Source organism: Phocoena sinus, chromosome 17 (genome assembly GCF_008692025.1).
Source record: "Phocoena sinus isolate mPhoSin1 chromosome 17, mPhoSin1.pri, whole genome shotgun sequence".
In the NCBI taxonomy this organism is placed as follows: domain Eukaryota; kingdom Metazoa; phylum Chordata; class Mammalia; order Artiodactyla; family Phocoenidae; genus Phocoena; species Phocoena sinus.
In genome coordinates, this window is record NC_045779.1 from 48609401 (window position 1) to 48627828 (window position 18428).

Sequence of the window (18428 nt, forward strand, 5' to 3'; positions counted from 1 at the left end):
AATCCTTAAATTGCATTGCTCCTCTGTGTAGCTCAGTGGCTCATACATTAGGTAAATATTATGAGTAGAAATATAGTATAATCGTCTGAGAGAATTAAATACTAGGTCTAACTCTTCACTTTAGCCATTGCTTTGACTTTGAGCAAACTGCTTTAACCTCATTTTTTTCTTCTGTAAGATGGGGATAAAATTATCTATCTCATAGGATTGTTTTTTGAAATGATGAAATGAAAATACTCAGTGCCAGTACTTTGCACATACTGAATATTCAACAAACGTTAGGTACTATTCCTGGAAAAGGATTATCCAGTAAATTTTTCAAACCTGGACCAGGAAGTTTACGAGTCTTCTATGTCCAGATTGTATAAGACCTTACATTTACGCCAATCTCCCAGAGAACATAAGCTTGATATTACTTCACCTCTATTGGAAGATGTTAAAAGGTAGATCCAGTGTACAAAATGACAAGCTGTTTCCAATCCACTTGATTGTGCTCCACATTGTCCTAGTATTCTGTAGCTATACTGCTTGTCCCAATCTTGGGTCTCATCACCTTTGCTAGGATTGACAGCACGCAGTGAGCTACCCAAGAATGGTGCTAAGGTTATGCCTTTTTAAGACATCAAGAAGTGGTATCCAGAGCTTTGAAGTAAATCCTCTGAAAGAGCAATTTCTTCTCTGCTCTGTTGCATCAATGACTACACCTCCTTACCGACGGCCGCTGGTGATGGCTGCTACTATGCTAGTAAAATTCTCTGCAGATACTGACCTTAGGGGAGCTGTGACACTAAAATAACAGGAGTTTAGTTGATTTATTATACAGAGGAGATAAACAACTGGTTGACTCTTTGACTCATTAGCAGATTCTTTTTGTGTGAAAGTTGTATTGTGTCCCATCTGGACATCGACTCAGGGTAATAATGTTCAAGCCCTTTATGGTCAAAAGCACCCTGGAGAATATAGCAGCAGGACAGTGCAGTCAAAATGCATGGACCATGTGTAGCAGTCCGTGTTCTAGACCTGACTACTTCAAATTGTTCGCTGAGTAAGCCTGTTTATTTTTTTCATTACTTCAATATATTTATTTTACTTTTTGCCATTTATTGCTTTTTTAGTGTGGTAAAACATAACAGAACCTACTATTTTAACCATTTTTAAGTGTGCAGTTCAGTGGCATCAGGTACATTCACATTGCTGTGCAAACATCACCACCGTCCACCTCCGGAACTTTCTCAACTTCCCAAACTGAAACTGTGCCCATCAAACAAAAGCTCTCCATTCCTCCCTCCCACCAGCTCCTGGCAACCACCCTTCTGCTTTCTGTCTCTATGCAACTTGACTACTTTAGGTTCACCACGTAAATGGAATCATACAATATTTGTCCTTTTGTGTCTGGCTTATTTCACTTAAAATAATGTCTTCATGGTTTCATCCATGGTGTAGCATGTGTCAGAATTTCCTTCCTTCTGAGGCTGAATAATATTCCATTGTATGTATATAACACATTTTGCTTTATTCTCATCCATTGATGGCCACTGGAGTTGCTTTCACCTTTTTGCTATTGTGAATAATGCTATGAACATTGGATTCACAAATATCTATTTGAGTCCCTGCTTTCCGTTCTTTCAGGTACATACCCAGTCATGGGATTGCTGGGTCATATGGTAATTCTATATTTAATTTTTTGTGGAATTGCCATACTGTTTTGCACAGAGGCTGCACCATTTTACATTGCTTCAGTTTAAATCTGTATCTACGTAGAGTACCTGTGTCAGATAAAAAATGATGTAGAATTACTCATAACCTCTAAACACTTATATTTTAAGTATTAACTCTATTGAGATCCCAAATGTACAGGAAAGTGTTTATACTGTATAATTGAGGGGTATTGGGGAGGTGTAATTATGTAAATGCTGGAAAGTATACTAAAATGGATTAGATGCTGAATAAAATGTAACCTTTTCTTGATAGATTAAGGCCAACATAATATTACATATTTATGACCTTAAATCTCTAAGAGAAGAAGGATTTTGATTCTCAGTGGTACCCCCAGTGCCCAAAGTTATTGCTCAAAAACATTTGCAGAGTGAGTGAATAAAGAAAAGGTGTCTAAACTATACTTAACACTTCGACCTATTTTGCCTTATCTAATTTGTCATGGCTTTGGCAATCGTAGAAACATTCTTGGGTGTCTCTGTCTCTGTCTCTGTCTGTCTTTCTCTCTCTCACACACACGCACACATTGACTTCTAAATGTTAGCACTGAGCAACGTTCAGACCAATAATTTGAGCAAGGTACCCTTTCTTTACTCAGTGGGTAAAGTCAGAAAAAGAGTTTGTAAAGCCTTTGGTGCAGAACAGGATTTTCTCTCCACATCAGTTTTCGATGATATCTGTGATCAAAGAGACATATGCTGTTCGTATGCTTCCTCTGTACTTCAGAACTGGCTGTGACCTGGAGGGTGTACGAGTGCCCTTATGTGGTTGCCTAGAAACTTTGGCTGCACAAGTGTCAACTTTCTTTCATGGCTCTAAGGGAGAAGGAGCCTCGCAGAGAGCTCTAGACTTTGTAGAGAGGGAAAAAAAGGTCCTTGTGTGTTTTAAAACAAGTGTCTCACCAGGAGATAATGGTTGAGCTGTGGGTTATAAATGATACATTTTGTTCTTTTCGTCTTGCTGATGGCACAAGGGAAAAAAAAAGTTCATCTCTCGCTTATCAAAATACTGTGACATTTCTTCTTCCACAGGAAAATTTTCAATCACAACCTTCTGGAGGAACCGACACCAAATTTAACAATTGTAAAGCTCTGCAGTGTCTCACTAAAACCCGTGTTTGACCTCTATTCTTTTATGTACCTCACACAAAATAAAACACACCGAGATCCTCATAAAATTTGCTATAATTTCCTACTTCATTTCTTTAGAGCACATTTGCTACTGTGGATGCAAGGGGTCTTTGTTTGGTTCTTGTTCCAAATTTTTAATATTTTGTGTCGCCCTCAACACAGTTACCTCTAAACTATCAGTTTCATTAGATCTGTCAGCTTTGAAGAAGACAAGCTTCACAAAATTTCCTTGAAAATGAATGTATTTTTGAAAGATGTTTAGAAATATGTTAAAGATGAAAGGACCTTTCTGTGCCAGTCACCTCATGAGTGTGTCATGAATATTAATTTTTAATTAAAATCCTATGTCCATTTAGGTTTAGTTATTTGTCAGGAGAGGATTTTGCTTTCCAAGCTGCATGTTCCACGAGTGGTGAATTGGTCAATATAGGATCAATAGGAATGATGATTGTGTAACTCAGTTTTCAAATACAGAGTACTAGGTGGTTAGGTGGTATGATTCTCATGTCCTTACTGAGATTAAATTGATTTTGTAATTTTTACAAAAATAAGCATAGCATATAGAATTTAATATCCCTGAGCTACAATAGATCTGTTATAGGAAACATATGCCCCAGTTATCTGAAGGACAAACTGATACAGTGCAGTGCCCAGACAAAGGGCTTTTCAGAAAGCTAACAGTTGGGTGAGCCTACAGCCGCGGTCGTTGACTTATAGATGAAGTAACACCTAAAGTAATCAAGGCCTAAAGTTTGAATGATTGTCCATTTACAAATTTTAATATGTGGACGTATTTTTATCAGCCTGTTTGGCCTGATAAGCGCTCAATAAATGTGAAATGAATGATCCCCACAGAGGTATAAAGTGTATCCATGTAGGTGACCTCTATATTTTACAGTGATCAAATGTTTCCTGATACATCAATTCATTATATTTTTACAGAAAATCGAGATGATAGTGCCGTTTTTTCAACTTCAGACTTTTTTTTTTTTTTTTTTTTTTTTTTAATGCGTTACGCGGGCCTCTCACTGCTGTGGCCTCTCCCGTTGCGGAGGACAGGCTCCGGACGCGCAGGCCCAGCGGCCATGGCTCACGGGCCCAGCCGCTCCGCGGCATGTGGGATCTTCCCAGACCGGGGCACGAACCCGCGTCCCCTGCATCGGCAGGCGGACTCTCAACCACTGCGCCACCAGGGAAGCCCTCAACTTCAGACTTTTTACAACAGTTAGCTGAATTGACATTTTGCCTTTTTATAGGGATAAATTCTTCCCCTTTCTCTTGAAAGCCTTCTCACCCATGTCCTGATGTCCTTTGCTCTTCAAAACATTCAGAATTAATATATGTACTTAATTCATCAAAAACCTTATATCTAATGCTAACGAATCTTGATGCAGGTATTAAAACCCAAGAAAAAACAAGGACATAAAATAAAAATTTGGATTCATTCACACTGCTGAAAGGGTCTGCCTGAATGTACAAAAATGGGCATATTAGAATGGGGTAGAGTTGTTTTTTTTTTTTAAGTTGTACAGTGGAACATATAAATCAGCGCTGAACCAGTGATTGAGTCTTTTTTTTTTTGTTGTTTTTTAAGAGCTTTATTGCTTTGCCAGGCAAAGGGGGACACAGCAGGCTCTTGTAGCGGAGCAAGGGCTCTAGGCACACGGGCTTCAGTAGTTGTGGCTCGCGGGCTCAGTAGCTGTGGCACACGGGCTCAGTTGCTCCGCGGCATGCGGGATCTTCCCGGGCCAGGGCTTGAACCCGTGTCCCCTGCATTGGCAGGTGGACTCTCAACCACTGCGCCACCAGGGAAGTCCAGTGATTGAGTCTTATGAAAGGGGGCTGACCTAGGGTTTGTTAATGCCCTCTATTACTTTTAAAGTGTTATAGGCTTGTAAGAGTGGGATTGTAGAGATCAAGAGGTGGTTCTTAGATTTATGCTGAACTTTAAGACCTTGTTATTCAAAGTGTTCCAGCGTCAGCATCACCTAGGAGCTTGTGTCAGAAATCGAGTCTTAGGACTCCTATGCTGACTGAAGCAGGATCTGCACTTTAAAAAGATACAGCCTGAGTTCGACCGTGAACAATGTGTGGCGCCGCAAACCAGAATTAGAATTATGTCTTTATTTTAGAGCTTTGAAGGATCTTAAAAATCAGCTAATCCAACTCCTTTATTTTCTAGTTTCATGGCTTTAGGAGATGTTTGTTCGGTACTTGCTATACGTAAGGTCTTTAAACTCCATGTTGTGTTTAAGAGGGTAGATAGGACATGGTTCTTGCTCTGGAGGTCTCTTCAGAGGGGAGATGGAATGTAAACTAGTAGGTGGAACACAGTGTATGGACTGCTCTTCTACAATAAATGCAGAGAGCCCTGGAGGAAGGCTCTGAGCCTGGATGGGAGAATCAAGGAGGCCTTCCCAGGGACAGTTGCTTTGGGTTTTGAAAGATGATTGAGTTTTTCCAGTGGCTCTGGGTTGACCCCAGAAATTCTGCATTTCTAACAGACTGATGGGGCTATGAAGGAAACTTATAGCTACAGCTTTGCATAACAAGTGCCGCAGACTGGATGGCTTAAACAGATGTTTATTCTCTCACATTTCTGGATGCTAGAAGTCTGAGATCACAGTGTCAGCAGGTTTGATCTTTTTTGAGGCTTCTCTCCTTGGCTTATAGATATCCGTCTTCCGGTGTCTTTACATGGCCTTTCCTCTGGGTGTGTCTTTATCCTAAACTCCTCTTCTTATAAGGACACCAGTCATATTGGATTAGGGTCCAGCCACAAGACCTCATTTTATCTTAACTAGCTTAAAGGCCCTATCTCTAACAACAGTCACATTTTGAGGTAATGTGGATCAGGATTTCAATATCTGAATTTCAACATTTTGAACATTGAATTTGAACAACTCAGACCATAGCACCAGGGAAATTTTGAGCATAAGTTTGCCATCAAATATTTCTATAAATTTATTTACATGATTATTATAATTACTATATATTCCCAAGCTGAAATCAAATTACTGAGTTTCAAAGTTAATTACCAGTATACCAAGTAACACTGCATACTTTGCTTCTTAGTGAATGCAACCCAGGCATCCTAATTCACCATCAGCTGCTATGTGCACTTTTAACAAGAGAACACCAGCAATTCTTTCTTTTGGGGTTCCTTGAACTCACCACTCAGTCAGGGCTAAGTTAACACATCCACTCAGGAAGAACCAGTTCATCAAATAAAATGAAAATAGAGCATGAAGATCAGCTCAGGGGCTTCCCTGGTGGCGCAGTGGTTGAGAGTCCGCCTGCCGATGAAGGGGACATGGGTTCGTGCCCCGGTCCGGGAAGATCCTGCATGCTGCGGAGCGGCTGGGCCCGTGAGCCATGGCCGCTGAGCCTGCGCGTCCAGAGCCTGTGCTCCGCAACGGGAGAGGCCACAACAGTGAGAGGCCCGCGTACCGCAAAAAAAAAAAAAAAAAAAAGATCAGCTCAGTTTATGGAGAAAACCTGCCACCTTGATTTTAGCCCCTATATTTATGAACGTATTTGGATAAAAATTTTGAAAAGATGAAATTCATGACCATATGGTGCCTATCCAAATTCTTAAATATTATTAAAAGTCAGGCTGTCATGTTAACGACTATATTTTAATTCACAAGATAATTGCAGTCTTTGGCACTTGCTATGAAGGAGGCATGTCAGTAACTGTTTGCCCGCAGTGGAAAACTCTCTATAACTTTCTCAAAGCTATTATTATCTTAGGGAACCAGCAATACCATATTTTCACAATCCTTACCAAATCTCATAATCCTTGGTGGATTAGCTTTATGACAGTCTGATGTTCTGTCACATAGTTTTGTTTTGGATCTTTTGCCATAAGTTGTGGTTAGTTCATCAGTTAGCGTAGGCTGCCATAGCAAAGTACCATAGACTAGGTGGCTTAAACAGCAGAAATTTATTTTCTCGCAGTTCTAGAGGCTGGAATTCTATCAGGGCACCAGCACTGTGGGGTTCTGGCGAAAACCCTCTTCCTGGCTTGTAGATGGCCTCCTCAGTGCATGTGTGCAGAGAGAGGGAGAGGGAGAGTTGAGAGAGAGCTAGTGAGCTCTGGTTTTTCTTCCTCCTCTTATAAGGACACCAATCCTATTCGATTAGGGCCCTACCCTTATGACCTCATTTAACTTTAATTATCTCTGAAAGACTCTATCCCCAGGTACAGTCGCATTGGGGGTAGGGCTTAAACATATGAATTTTAGGGGGACACAGTTCAGTCCATAGCAACCAGTAACCATTGATTGAGACACTAGTAAATGTGAGATGCTGTACTAGGCCCTGAGCTCTACAATATGGAAGATACAAATCCAGGCGGCAAGCAAGCCTGACATGTTGGACTAATATTCAAATATGATGGTTATATGAAATTTTATATGAAGTTTATATATGACATTTCATACGTTATATGAAATTTTATTTAAATTCGCTATGATTGTTCAGTATAGTTATTTTTTTTTAATATTTGGCTCAAACTCCTTTAAAAAATAACCATTTTGAAGAAATTCAGCTCTTACAATAGTAAAGGTCTGAATTAGGAAGAAGATGACTACAAAAGCTACTTCTGTGTTCCAGTGATATGAGTTACTGAGATAACAGCAAGAAGGTTGATTTAGTAGTATTGCTTGAGCTGACTCATACTTTATGTCATTTGTTTCCCTCTTGTATTAATTTCACAGGGGAGCTGTAACAAAGTACCACAAATTGGGTAACTTAAAACAACAGAAATTTACTTTCTCACGGTACTGATGACCAGTCATCTGAAATCAAGGTGTTTGGGGTCATGCTTCCTCTGAAATCTGTAAGAGAATCCTTCCTTGCCTTTTCCTAGCTTCTGGTGCCTTGCTAGAAATCTTCGAGGTTCCTAGGCTTGTAGATACATTACTCCAATCTTTGCCTTTATCTTCACATGGCATTCTTCTTGTGTGTGTCTCTCTTCCCATCTTCTTATAAGAATACCAGTCATATGGGATGAGGGGTACACCATATTCCAGCATTAGTATTTCAGCATATCTTATTTTTTGGAGGGGCCAGTTCAACCTATAGCACCTCTGAAAGTGAAAATACTTTGAGAATCAATTTTGAAAGTGGGAAGATCTTTTGCTTTACAAAAATATGCAGAATATAATAACTACCCAATTTCCAAACTCTTGCTAAAGATGCCTAGGTAAAAATTGTCAAAATATTGACGGTTTAAATAAAAATAAAATTCCAAAGAACTTTTCTGCTGCTATGGTGGGTCACAAAAATATCCAAGTAAATGAGTATTTCTGTTGTTAATCTCTAAATAACATTTGTATTCTATACAATGTAATTGTGAAGAAAAAGTTGTCTACAGAAAGAATGCCTGGTTTTATATATTCCATAAGTTAAATGAATTTTTAAAAGCCAAACTTACAAATATCTCTAGATATTCTTGTCACAGATTCAGTATTGAATCACTTTTATAAAACACCTGTTTCCACCATAAAGTTGTAATATAGAATGTCAGATGTGAACCCGACAAATTCGAGTGTTATTGATTTTTGAATTTTACTGCCCTAGTCACAAGACATGATTCTTGTTATTGCAGTAGTGTTGGTTTATAACCTTATGTTAATTTCATGTGTACGTAATTATAATTTGACTTCTGTATACACTACAGTATCATGCTCATCACCGAAAGTCTAGCATCTGTCAGTCACCACACGAATGACCCTTTTAACTCATTTCACCCTCCTCCTGCCCCCGCTTCCCCTCTGGTCACCACCGATCTGTTCTTGCTACCTGTGTATTTGTTTTTGTTTTGTTTGTTCACTTATTTTGTTTATCTTCCACATATGAGTGAAATCATATGGTATTTGTCCTTCTCCACCTGACTTATTTCACTTAGCATAATGCCTTCAAGTTCCATCCCTGTTGTTGAAAATGGCAAGATTTCATTTTATATGGCTGAGTAGTATTCCATTGTGTCTGTGTGTGTGTGTGTGTGTGTGTGTGTGTGTGTGTGTGTGTGTATGTACATATATATATATATATATATATATCTCACACCTTTATCCATTCATTTGTTGATTGGCACTTAGGTTTTTTTCCGTATCTTAGCTATTGTAAATAATGTACAATGAACATAGAGGTGCATCTATCTCTTTGAATTAGTGTTTTCACGTTCTTCAGATAAATACCCAGAAGTGGTATAGCTGTATCACATGGTAGTTCTATTCTTAATTTTTTGCAGAATCTCCATACTGTTTTCCATATGGTGATTCCCACCAAAAGAGTATGAGGGCTCCCTTTTTTTCACATTTTCCCAACACCTGCTATTTCTTGTCTTTTTGGTAATGATATGTCATTGTAGTTTTGATTTGTATTTCTCTTATAATTAGTGATGTTGAACATCTTTTCATGTGCCTGTTGGCAATTTGTATGTCTTCTTTGGAAAAATGTCCAGTCAGATCCTCTGCCCATTTTTTAATTTTTTTTTTTTTGCAGTACGTGGGCTTCTCACCGTTGTGGCCTCTCCCGTTACGGAGCACAGGCTCCAGACACGCAGGCTCAGCAGCCATGGCTCACGGGCGCAGCCGCTCTGTGCCTCTGCCCATTTTTTAATTGGGTAGTTTGTTTTCTTTGTTGTTGAGTTGGTGAGTTCTTTATGTATTTTGGATATTAACCCTTTATTGGATATATGATTTGCAAATATCTTCTCCCATTTGCTGGGTTGTCTTTTTTGTTTTGTTGATGGTTTCCTTCACTCTTCAGAAGCTTTTCAGTTTAATGTAGTCCCATTTGTTTATTTTTGCTTTTGTTTCTCTTTCCTGAGGAGACAGATCCAAAAAGCTATTGCTAAGATCAATGTCAAATAGCTTACTGCCTATATTTTCTTCTAGAAGTTTTATGGTTTCAGGACAGGACATGATTCTTGATTCTTCTAAAGGAAATTATTGTTTAAAAAGCTAATGGAAATATTAAAATTTTTCTTTCAATGTGGTAATATTTTCCCTGATGTTATTGCCAAGAATGCCTACTTGCATACATAATTCTTTTGCTCAACTTTCTTGTGGAATAAAAAGGATACAATAGGGCTTCCCTGGTGGCGCAGTGGTTGAGAGTCCGCCTGCCGATGCAGGGTACACAGGTTCGTACCCCGGTCCGGGAGGATCCCACGTGCCGCGGAGCGGCTGGGCCCGTGAGCCATGGCCGCTGAGCCTGCGCGTCCAGAGCCTGTGCTCCGCAACGGGAGAGGCCACAACAGTGAGAGGCCCGCGTACAGCAAAAAAAAAAAAAAAAAAAAAAAAAAAGGATACAATAACATTGACAAGTTCTTGTTGACAAACTGTAGTGATTGGGCATTTTATATCTCTGTTACATAACTGTGCTTGTGGAATGATGTAATTTGGGGGCTTGTATTGCTTACTCTGCTGGGTATAATTCTTACTCATTATGGCAGGTTTATGGGAGTGATGGAAGAAACTAGAAAATAAGAGTGATCACCAGTGGCATTAAGTATCTGTGACAGAAAGAGACATAGGATGTAACTAAAATCCCAATATTGGAAGATTGGTTTGTGAACTGAGAGGGGAGGAATGTCTGTAATACTGCATCAGTATTCAGAACCATAACTTTTTTATCATAAATTCTTGTAAGTCTTTGGAAAATTGAAGAATGTCTAGAATTAACAAATATGATTCATGTGTAGGAGGACTAAATGAGCTCTGAATGTATTTGAACTATATATATTTGAATAATATGAGCTTTGTATCATATTTATATGACACAAACAAAACCATTTAAAAAATTCTCGTATGAAATATAGGTAACCTGACACTACTTTCTGTAAGTACCACTGAAGTAAAGAAGACCATAAAAATAGTATTTGTATTTGTTTTATAACTCTCATAAACATAGTTTAATCAGACTGGCCCCAAAATGGACAATTTTAAAAGAGAAGATGTTTATAGGTTTTGGTGAAAGCTGTGACAGTGTAGACAGGCATCCCTCCAGGTGGTCAAGATGTACTTCAAAGTTCATAAGGGCTAACCAAAGAGATAAAATACGAAACTTCTTTTCCAGCTGCTGATTGATAAGGAATGTGACTTCTTAGGCAATCTTCAGAAAAAAATTAAAAGGCTTCTTGTGTATTTAGAGGAAGTCTATATAAAGAAAACATATAACATATTCCCAGAGAATTTGGAAGCTGTATTACACCAGTTACCATCATAATTTGTCATAAGATCAGCAGAACAGAGAAACTAATATATTAATCTTGTAGACAACTCTTAAGTGTTACTCCCTAAACTCCCTAAGCCTGTATTTGTTTCCCCTTTTCCCTCTCTTCTCTCCCTCCTCTTTTTCCTCTCTCTTTTACTTCCTTCCTCTTTCATTCTTCCTCCCTCCCTCCCTCCCTCCCTCCCTCCCTCTCTCTCTCTCTTTCTTTCTTTCGTTTTCTTTCTTTCTTTCTCTCTCTCTTCTTCCCTCCCTTCCTTTCTTCTCTTTCTTTCCTTCCTCCCTTCCCAACAAGAAGGTAAGTTCTATAAGAGGAGGAAAGTTTTCTCTGAGGGAATGACTTGAGGATGAATAGGAGTTAATTGTTCAAAGAGAGAGAGAAGAATATTCAGGCAGAAGTGACAGCCTATGTATGCATTGTCCCTAGTACATACAAGCGGCTCAATGTGAAGAAGTGTGGCTGAAACACAGAGAACAAGAGAACAGGGGAATGGCCAAACCATTTAATCATTTAAGAGATGTTAAACATTTTGCCTTTGTCTTTTTTTCTTTTTAACATCTTTATTGGAGTATAATTGCTTTACAATGGTGTGTTAGTTTCTGCTTTATAACAAAGTGAATCAGTTATACATATACATATATCCCCATATCCCTTCCCTCTTGCATCTCCCTCCCTCCCACCCTCCCTATCCCACGCTTCTAGCTGGTCACAAAGCAAGGAGCTGATCTCCCTGTGCTGTGTGGCTGCTTCCCACCAGCTAACTATTTTACATTTGGTAGTGTATATATGTCCATACCACTCTCACTTTGTCCCAGCTTACCCTTCCCCCTCCCCCGTCCTCAGGTCCATTCTCTAGTAGGTCTGCGTCTTTATTCCCATCTTGTCCCTAGGTTCTTTGTGACCATTTTTCTAAAATTCCACATATATGTGTTAGCATACAGTATTTGTTTTTCTCTTTCTGACTTACTTCACTCTGTATGACAGACTCTAGGTCCATCCACCTCACTACAAATAACTCAATTTCATTTCTTTTTATGGCTGAGTAATACTCCATTGTATATATGTTGCTCACCTTCTTTATCTATTCATCTGTTGATGGACACTTAGGTTGCTTCCATGTCCTGGCTATTATAAATAGAGCTGCAGTGAACATTGTGGTACATGACTCTTTGAATTTTGGTTTTCTCAGGGTATATACCCAGTAGTAGGATTTCTGGGTCGTATGGTAGTTCTATTTTTAGTTTTTTAAGGAACCTCCATGCCTTTGTCTTAAGAGCAGTGGGAAGACATTAATTTTTTTGAGCAAGAGGCGCTGGAGGAAAAGATAATGTTTACAGTTTGAAAGTGATTGCTTTGGCCATAGTATGGGGCACAGGATAAAGGGAGTCAGGAGTATGCCTTCTTCCAAATGACCAAAGGAAGATGTGTCTATAATAACAGCAAGTTTTCAGAGATTAGTAACATTGAGATCATAAGATGGCATTCTCCTAATACATGGCATATCTCCTAAGACACAGCATTTGGCACTTATAATTTTCCCCACTATGTTCAAATAAGGTCTTGAATCAAACACGAAGGCGTATCATTGGGGAATAAATAGACTGGAAATTCCAAGTGGCTTTGCCATTGGCCTCCTTCCCATTAAATAAATAACTACTTTACATTATGATCCAGATGTCCATAGAAGCTTCATAATTCTTAAAGACAGTCTGTTTCCCAAGTAACTTTTGTGTTTCTATGTAGAAACCACAGTTGTGGGTTGTTTTTTTTTTTTAATTAGTGTATGCTACTTGAGGTAGTCCTATTTCTTGCACATCTTTTATGAGCCAGTGATTCAGAAGTTAGTCCTAATCTTGAATGAGTAGAGTGACAACCACAATTAAACAGATAGGATTGCATATCAGCAGAGAAGACTGTTAAGGAAATGTTTCAAAAACTTACTCCTATATTGCATGTAATAAACAGGATTTCAACATGTACTCCATCACACAAATGGAGTATTTTGTTTGCTTTGGAAACAAACTGACCTTTGTATTACAGTCTACAGTTTGGATTCTCTGGAAAGTAATCCTTTGCTTTGATTTTTCTGGGCTTCTTTTCAGCATTTCAAAGAAATTGTAAAGTCAAACTCAGGCCTAGAAAGACTGAGGTTTTCTGGAAATTACAGTGTCTATATTCACCTGATTATTTTAGCCTCTCAGCTCACTTCAGACGTTCAGCCCTGGAGGGAGAGTTTAGCTCTGTCTGCTTTCTGATTAGAGTCATTTATAAGCATGTTACATGGGATACTGGAGATTTATGTTCTGGACTTCAGGTTTCACAGATGACCACACTGTGACATTATTTTTAACCCTTTATGACTGTTTGTTTTCAAAATTTGGAATTTGATTTTACTTTTCATCTATTCGTTATTTTTATTCAACGTGGCTTTGCACAGTTTTATGAAAATTCTAATTAGAGATGAGAACTTGTCTGCTCAGACAATAGGTCCTGACAGAAACCTCTGAATTCTAGAGAGAGTTATTGAATATTTCAAAGTTTTAATGAGCTGTAGATTTGGCTAAAACAAAGATGCGGTTTGAAATTGTATGAGGTTTAAAAAAAAATTCTACATAGTAATAGACCTTGAATAAATTATGTATTAGTTAGCCCTGAGTTCTAAAAGAATAAAATGTAACTCAACTTCTAAAGTCACCAGGTCATATTGGGAACATTGCCATTTAAATTTTACTATTTAATAATGAATGTGGTCTGTTTTAATATTTGTTAACTTTCTCCATACTACCAGTTTCTTTAGTCTCAAGGTATTATTACTGGTAGTCTATGTCTGATTATCTTAAAAGGAGAGAAGAGTTGTTTATAAGTCTTGATGTGCTTTGCCAAGTTTCTTTTCTCCCTCCTGTCTCCTTTCTATTTTTCATGGTTTACTGTGGAATCTTATCTGGGTTTTTTGGGTTTTTTTTTTTTTTTTTAATGCTATACTCCTCAAGTTGAAGGTCAGGGGGCCTTTCATAATGTTCAGTAAAGAAAACAGATTTCTGTTAGGAACTACTTTTATTTGCACCAAGATAATGGGGGCTTTGTCCATGTTACAAACAATGAAAATTCCTCGAGATGATTCGAAAGACATATTTATGAACACAAGACACATTGTTGGCTTCTAGTGCTGTTTTCAGTTTTGAACGCTGAATAAGATAGCCAGAGGATCACATACCTTTAGTATGATTAGTGCTAGGGAGACTCATATTAAAACATGGGGGCAGTCAGGGAAGAATGGGTGTCAGAAAAGAAGAATGATAGGACCAAGGCTCCCTTTTGGAAGCTGTGGGAGAGCTTTGGAATGCATCCAATCAAATGGGCATTTCAAAGCCGTCAAATCAAAAGTCTGCTCCAGTTAAAGCATCTTCCCTTGAGCTATAATGTATCATTTGTGGATATTTCTCTTACTACCTTGTGATTATTGTATTCCATAGATTCAGATATTGGGTTACTGCTATATATTCTTTTTTTTTAACATCTTTATTGGAGTGTAATTGCTTTACAATGGTGTGTTAGTTTCTGCTTCATAACAAAGTGAATCAGCTATACATATACATATATCCCCATATCTCCTCCCTCTTGCGTCTCCCTCCCACCCTCCCTATCCCACCCCTCTAGGTGGTATCATAAGGGTAGTAGTGATTTTCAAAGCTTCTTTAGTTGCTATTCCTTTTGCTAAATTGGATCCTCATAATCATGGCCCAATACTTGTTCTATTATAGTCATAAAAATTTTAAGTTGAAAATCTACCACAGTCTCATTTCTTAAGATGGTAAAATATTGTGGGTAAATTCTTATTATGGTTGATCCAATGATGCCAGAGGTAATTCTGATTTTTTTTTTTTTTAACTTCTCTCAAAATACTTGTTACCAATTCTTCCTTTGTTTAGGTGCAGACTACTAAACCAGACTACTGAAGTGTGTGATCTTCGTTAGTAACTTCAGCTCTCAAATGAGGAATGAATTGTTAATCTCCCTGGTAGAAAGTTAAAGTCAAGATAGCCTCATTGAAATCTTATATCTGGTATAGGCTCTGTGTTGACAACAAATATTTGCAAATGAACGAGGTATCCCTTGCTAATTTAAAAACCAGACATAGGATAGATTCTTAATGATTTTGAGAATGATATTGAATACACATCCCTTAATAAGGAAGGGAGTGGTGTGGTATACTCTGCAGGCATTCATTCGAAGTCCAGACAATGCCCAGGACAAGTTCTCTTTCAGCCTTTGCTTCTCCATTTGTAAAATGGGTATGATAATACTCACCTTATAAGATTATTTTGAGGATGAAAGGAACTATATCCCTAAGATACCTAAAAAACCCTTGATAAATGGTAGCCTGGCTTCATCTCTTCCTGACTCCTTTACTTCAATGAAAGGAAAAACATTCCTATTCCAAAATGATAGATTTTATTTACTCTGGATGGAAGATGTTATATTTGGGACATGCTATTATCATATCTTTGGAAGAATCTCATAGACCTTTTCACTTTTCAGCAGTTTAATATTATATTTCAATTGATAAATGCTGTCTATCTCAGAGAGGCCAGGAGACACTGGAGACTGTCACTAACAAAAAGTTCAAAACTTCATCTGTGACTCTATTCATTATTTTTACAAGTATTTTTAGAATTCCAAGGTCATTGTTCTTTTTTTAGCTGTTAAAAAATATAGCTTCATTTTGAATTAAAGCAATGAGACAGTTTATATTTTCTTCTGCCGCTTGCACCTTTTGTTTATAAGTCCATTCCAGGAATATTTTCCTATCCCAAAGGGATAGCTTGGGACGCCTGAACAGCTCAGTAAAATTATGAGCTCACTGTCAAATATTTATTACTCACAAAATGTTTGTATTCTGTTCAGTAGTGACAGCTAAATTATATTTCGTCGAGGCACCATAAATGGTTTCACATTATGGTTTACATACTTCGGTTGATTTTATGAAAAGCCTTAATTTGATCCTAAAAGAGGGATGGTGACACATGAAATTGCTAAATGCAGACACATTGGAGAACTATCAGTGGCGGAGACTCCCTGTTCTTCCATATAAACACCAGGACCGCCCACATATGGAAATTTGTTCAGAGTAAACATAGGAGTGACTTTCTGAATGTTTTCTGCTATAGACATTTTAATACACTGCATATTTGGAAACACAGCTTCGTCGCAGTGACTACACATTGAGGAAAAGAGTAAGGCCTGGCCTGAGAAGTATTTATTGTCTACAGGACAATTTTTATGTGTAGTCATGACTATGATAGATAGTAAATGAACCCGTAAAACTGACCTTCAACAATTTACATGCACCTTTGTGAGCTAAAGAGCCTTGGATTTATTATACACCTCTTTTATTGCAAAACTATAATTGTATTGGTGTAGGAGAGAATCACAAGACCTTAACACAAAGTTGTCTAACATCAGCCGGGCAGACCATGGGATATTTGTATCATTTCACAAATGTTAAACCCCTGAAGTGTACCTGGAAGAATATGTAGATCTTCACCCTTTCTTGGTTATCCAATTATTTATTTTATTATTCATTCATATTTTCCCTGCCTGCCCAAAGAAGTTGGACTTTATTCAACTTTAAAAAGCAGATTATTTGCATAGCTTATTATTTTAATATTCTCAGAAATATTATTTATCAAATCTAGTTTTCCTCAATATTGTTTTTAAATTTCACTTTGGATCGTTGTATCCAGATTCTTTGCTCCTTTTTCACTCTCACTTTCTCAGTCTCTCTTTCTCCATCTCTCCCTCTGTCTCTGTCTTCTTCTCCGTTTCTCTTTATCTCAGTTTCTCTCCATCTGTCTGTCTGTCTCTGTGCTTCCCTATTTTATTTCAAGATGAAAAACTGTTTTACATGGTATAATTTTTTATATAAAAATAATTTAGTAATCAGTTTTAACCGGAGATTTGAGGAGGACTCAAATATATTCAGAGGGAGAGACGGAGAAAGAAGATATTTAGCATGCAGAATTCATTTTTACAAGTACCTCAATGCAGGCGCTACTGCTTGAGCAAGGTTTTGTGAACATGGTCAAATTACTTAATCTCACAGCCTCAGCCTGTTCATCTGCCAAATGGAAGTTACATGCTTCATATAGTTTTTATAACAGTTAAATGAGATAATCCAGGAAAGGCAGGTAGCTTAGTACATGGCACATAGTAGGCACTGCAAGGTGTTAGTTATGATATATGATAAATTTGTAATAGTAATAACATTTGTTTTATAATCAATACACTATGTTAAAGTTACTAAAAGCTAGTTAAATGAAGCTTTTTAAATGTAAGTTAATAGATTTAATCCTCCCCTAAAAATTTAGTTGGGAGACCTTGCTTTAAAATACTTCTTCCATTTAAAAGAAGCTATGTAGCATGCATTTTAATGTTTAAGTGTAAAAAGCAGTCACCGCATGTCAAAGAATTATTTTCAACAGACCGCATTCTCATCCCTTTTGTAGATCTTTTATATGAAATTTCCTAACACCACAAAGAAGAAATATGAACATATGGTTGGAAGTAAGAAATCAGCAACGAGGTCCCACATTCAGAAAATTACAGCTGGAAGCTTTTTTCCCTTTGCTTATATTTTGTCAAGATATTTAACTGGAAAATATGTTTCTGAACGTCGAATTTGTTTTTTACACTATGCATTATTTTCATCTCAATGCCACTACATGACGTTGAAATAGCTTTCTGTGGCTGCCAGTTTTGGTAGTTTTACTATTGCATACTGACCTGTAAGTTCAAACTTCTCCAAAGTTAAAACATGAACCCACGTGTCAAAATTAGGCATCTGGTGCTTATTTGTAAAGCAGTGGAGTGGGGGAAATCTCCTGTATTAATTCTACTCTGAGGAACCTATACAACATTTTAATATTATTCCTGATATAGTATTCTTTTTGAAGTACGTGCTTTATGTTAGGCCTTGTCATTGCATATTATACTATTTAATTATTACAAGGATCTCATATGATAGGTATTATTTCCCTCATTTTGATAAATAAGGGCTCTGGATTTCAGTTTAACTATTCTATCACACAGTTGTTAAGTAGCAAGGCTGGAATTCAAACGTATGTCCATCTGACTTCAAAACACATTTTCTTTCAACTCCACCATGCTGTGCCTGTACTTTTAAGTGAAAATATCATGAATATCCTGGATCAAAGAAGGATCTTTATATTGCAAGAAACACTCGACTTATTGAACAGAGTTTCAGATGAACATACCCATTTAAATGCAGTTACATCTTGCTTAAAGGCAATACTTTCCAAGGAAACTGAAAATAAGCA

General features: G+C 37.6%; 1 protein-coding gene across 1 annotated transcript in view; it reads left to right on the forward strand.

Annotated features, from left to right (window-relative positions):
* Window positions 1-18428, forward strand: part of ZFPM2 (zinc finger protein, FOG family member 2) — a 466557-nt gene that overhangs the window by 204421 nt on the left and 243708 nt on the right. The gene's annotated exons all lie outside the window — the stretch shown is intronic.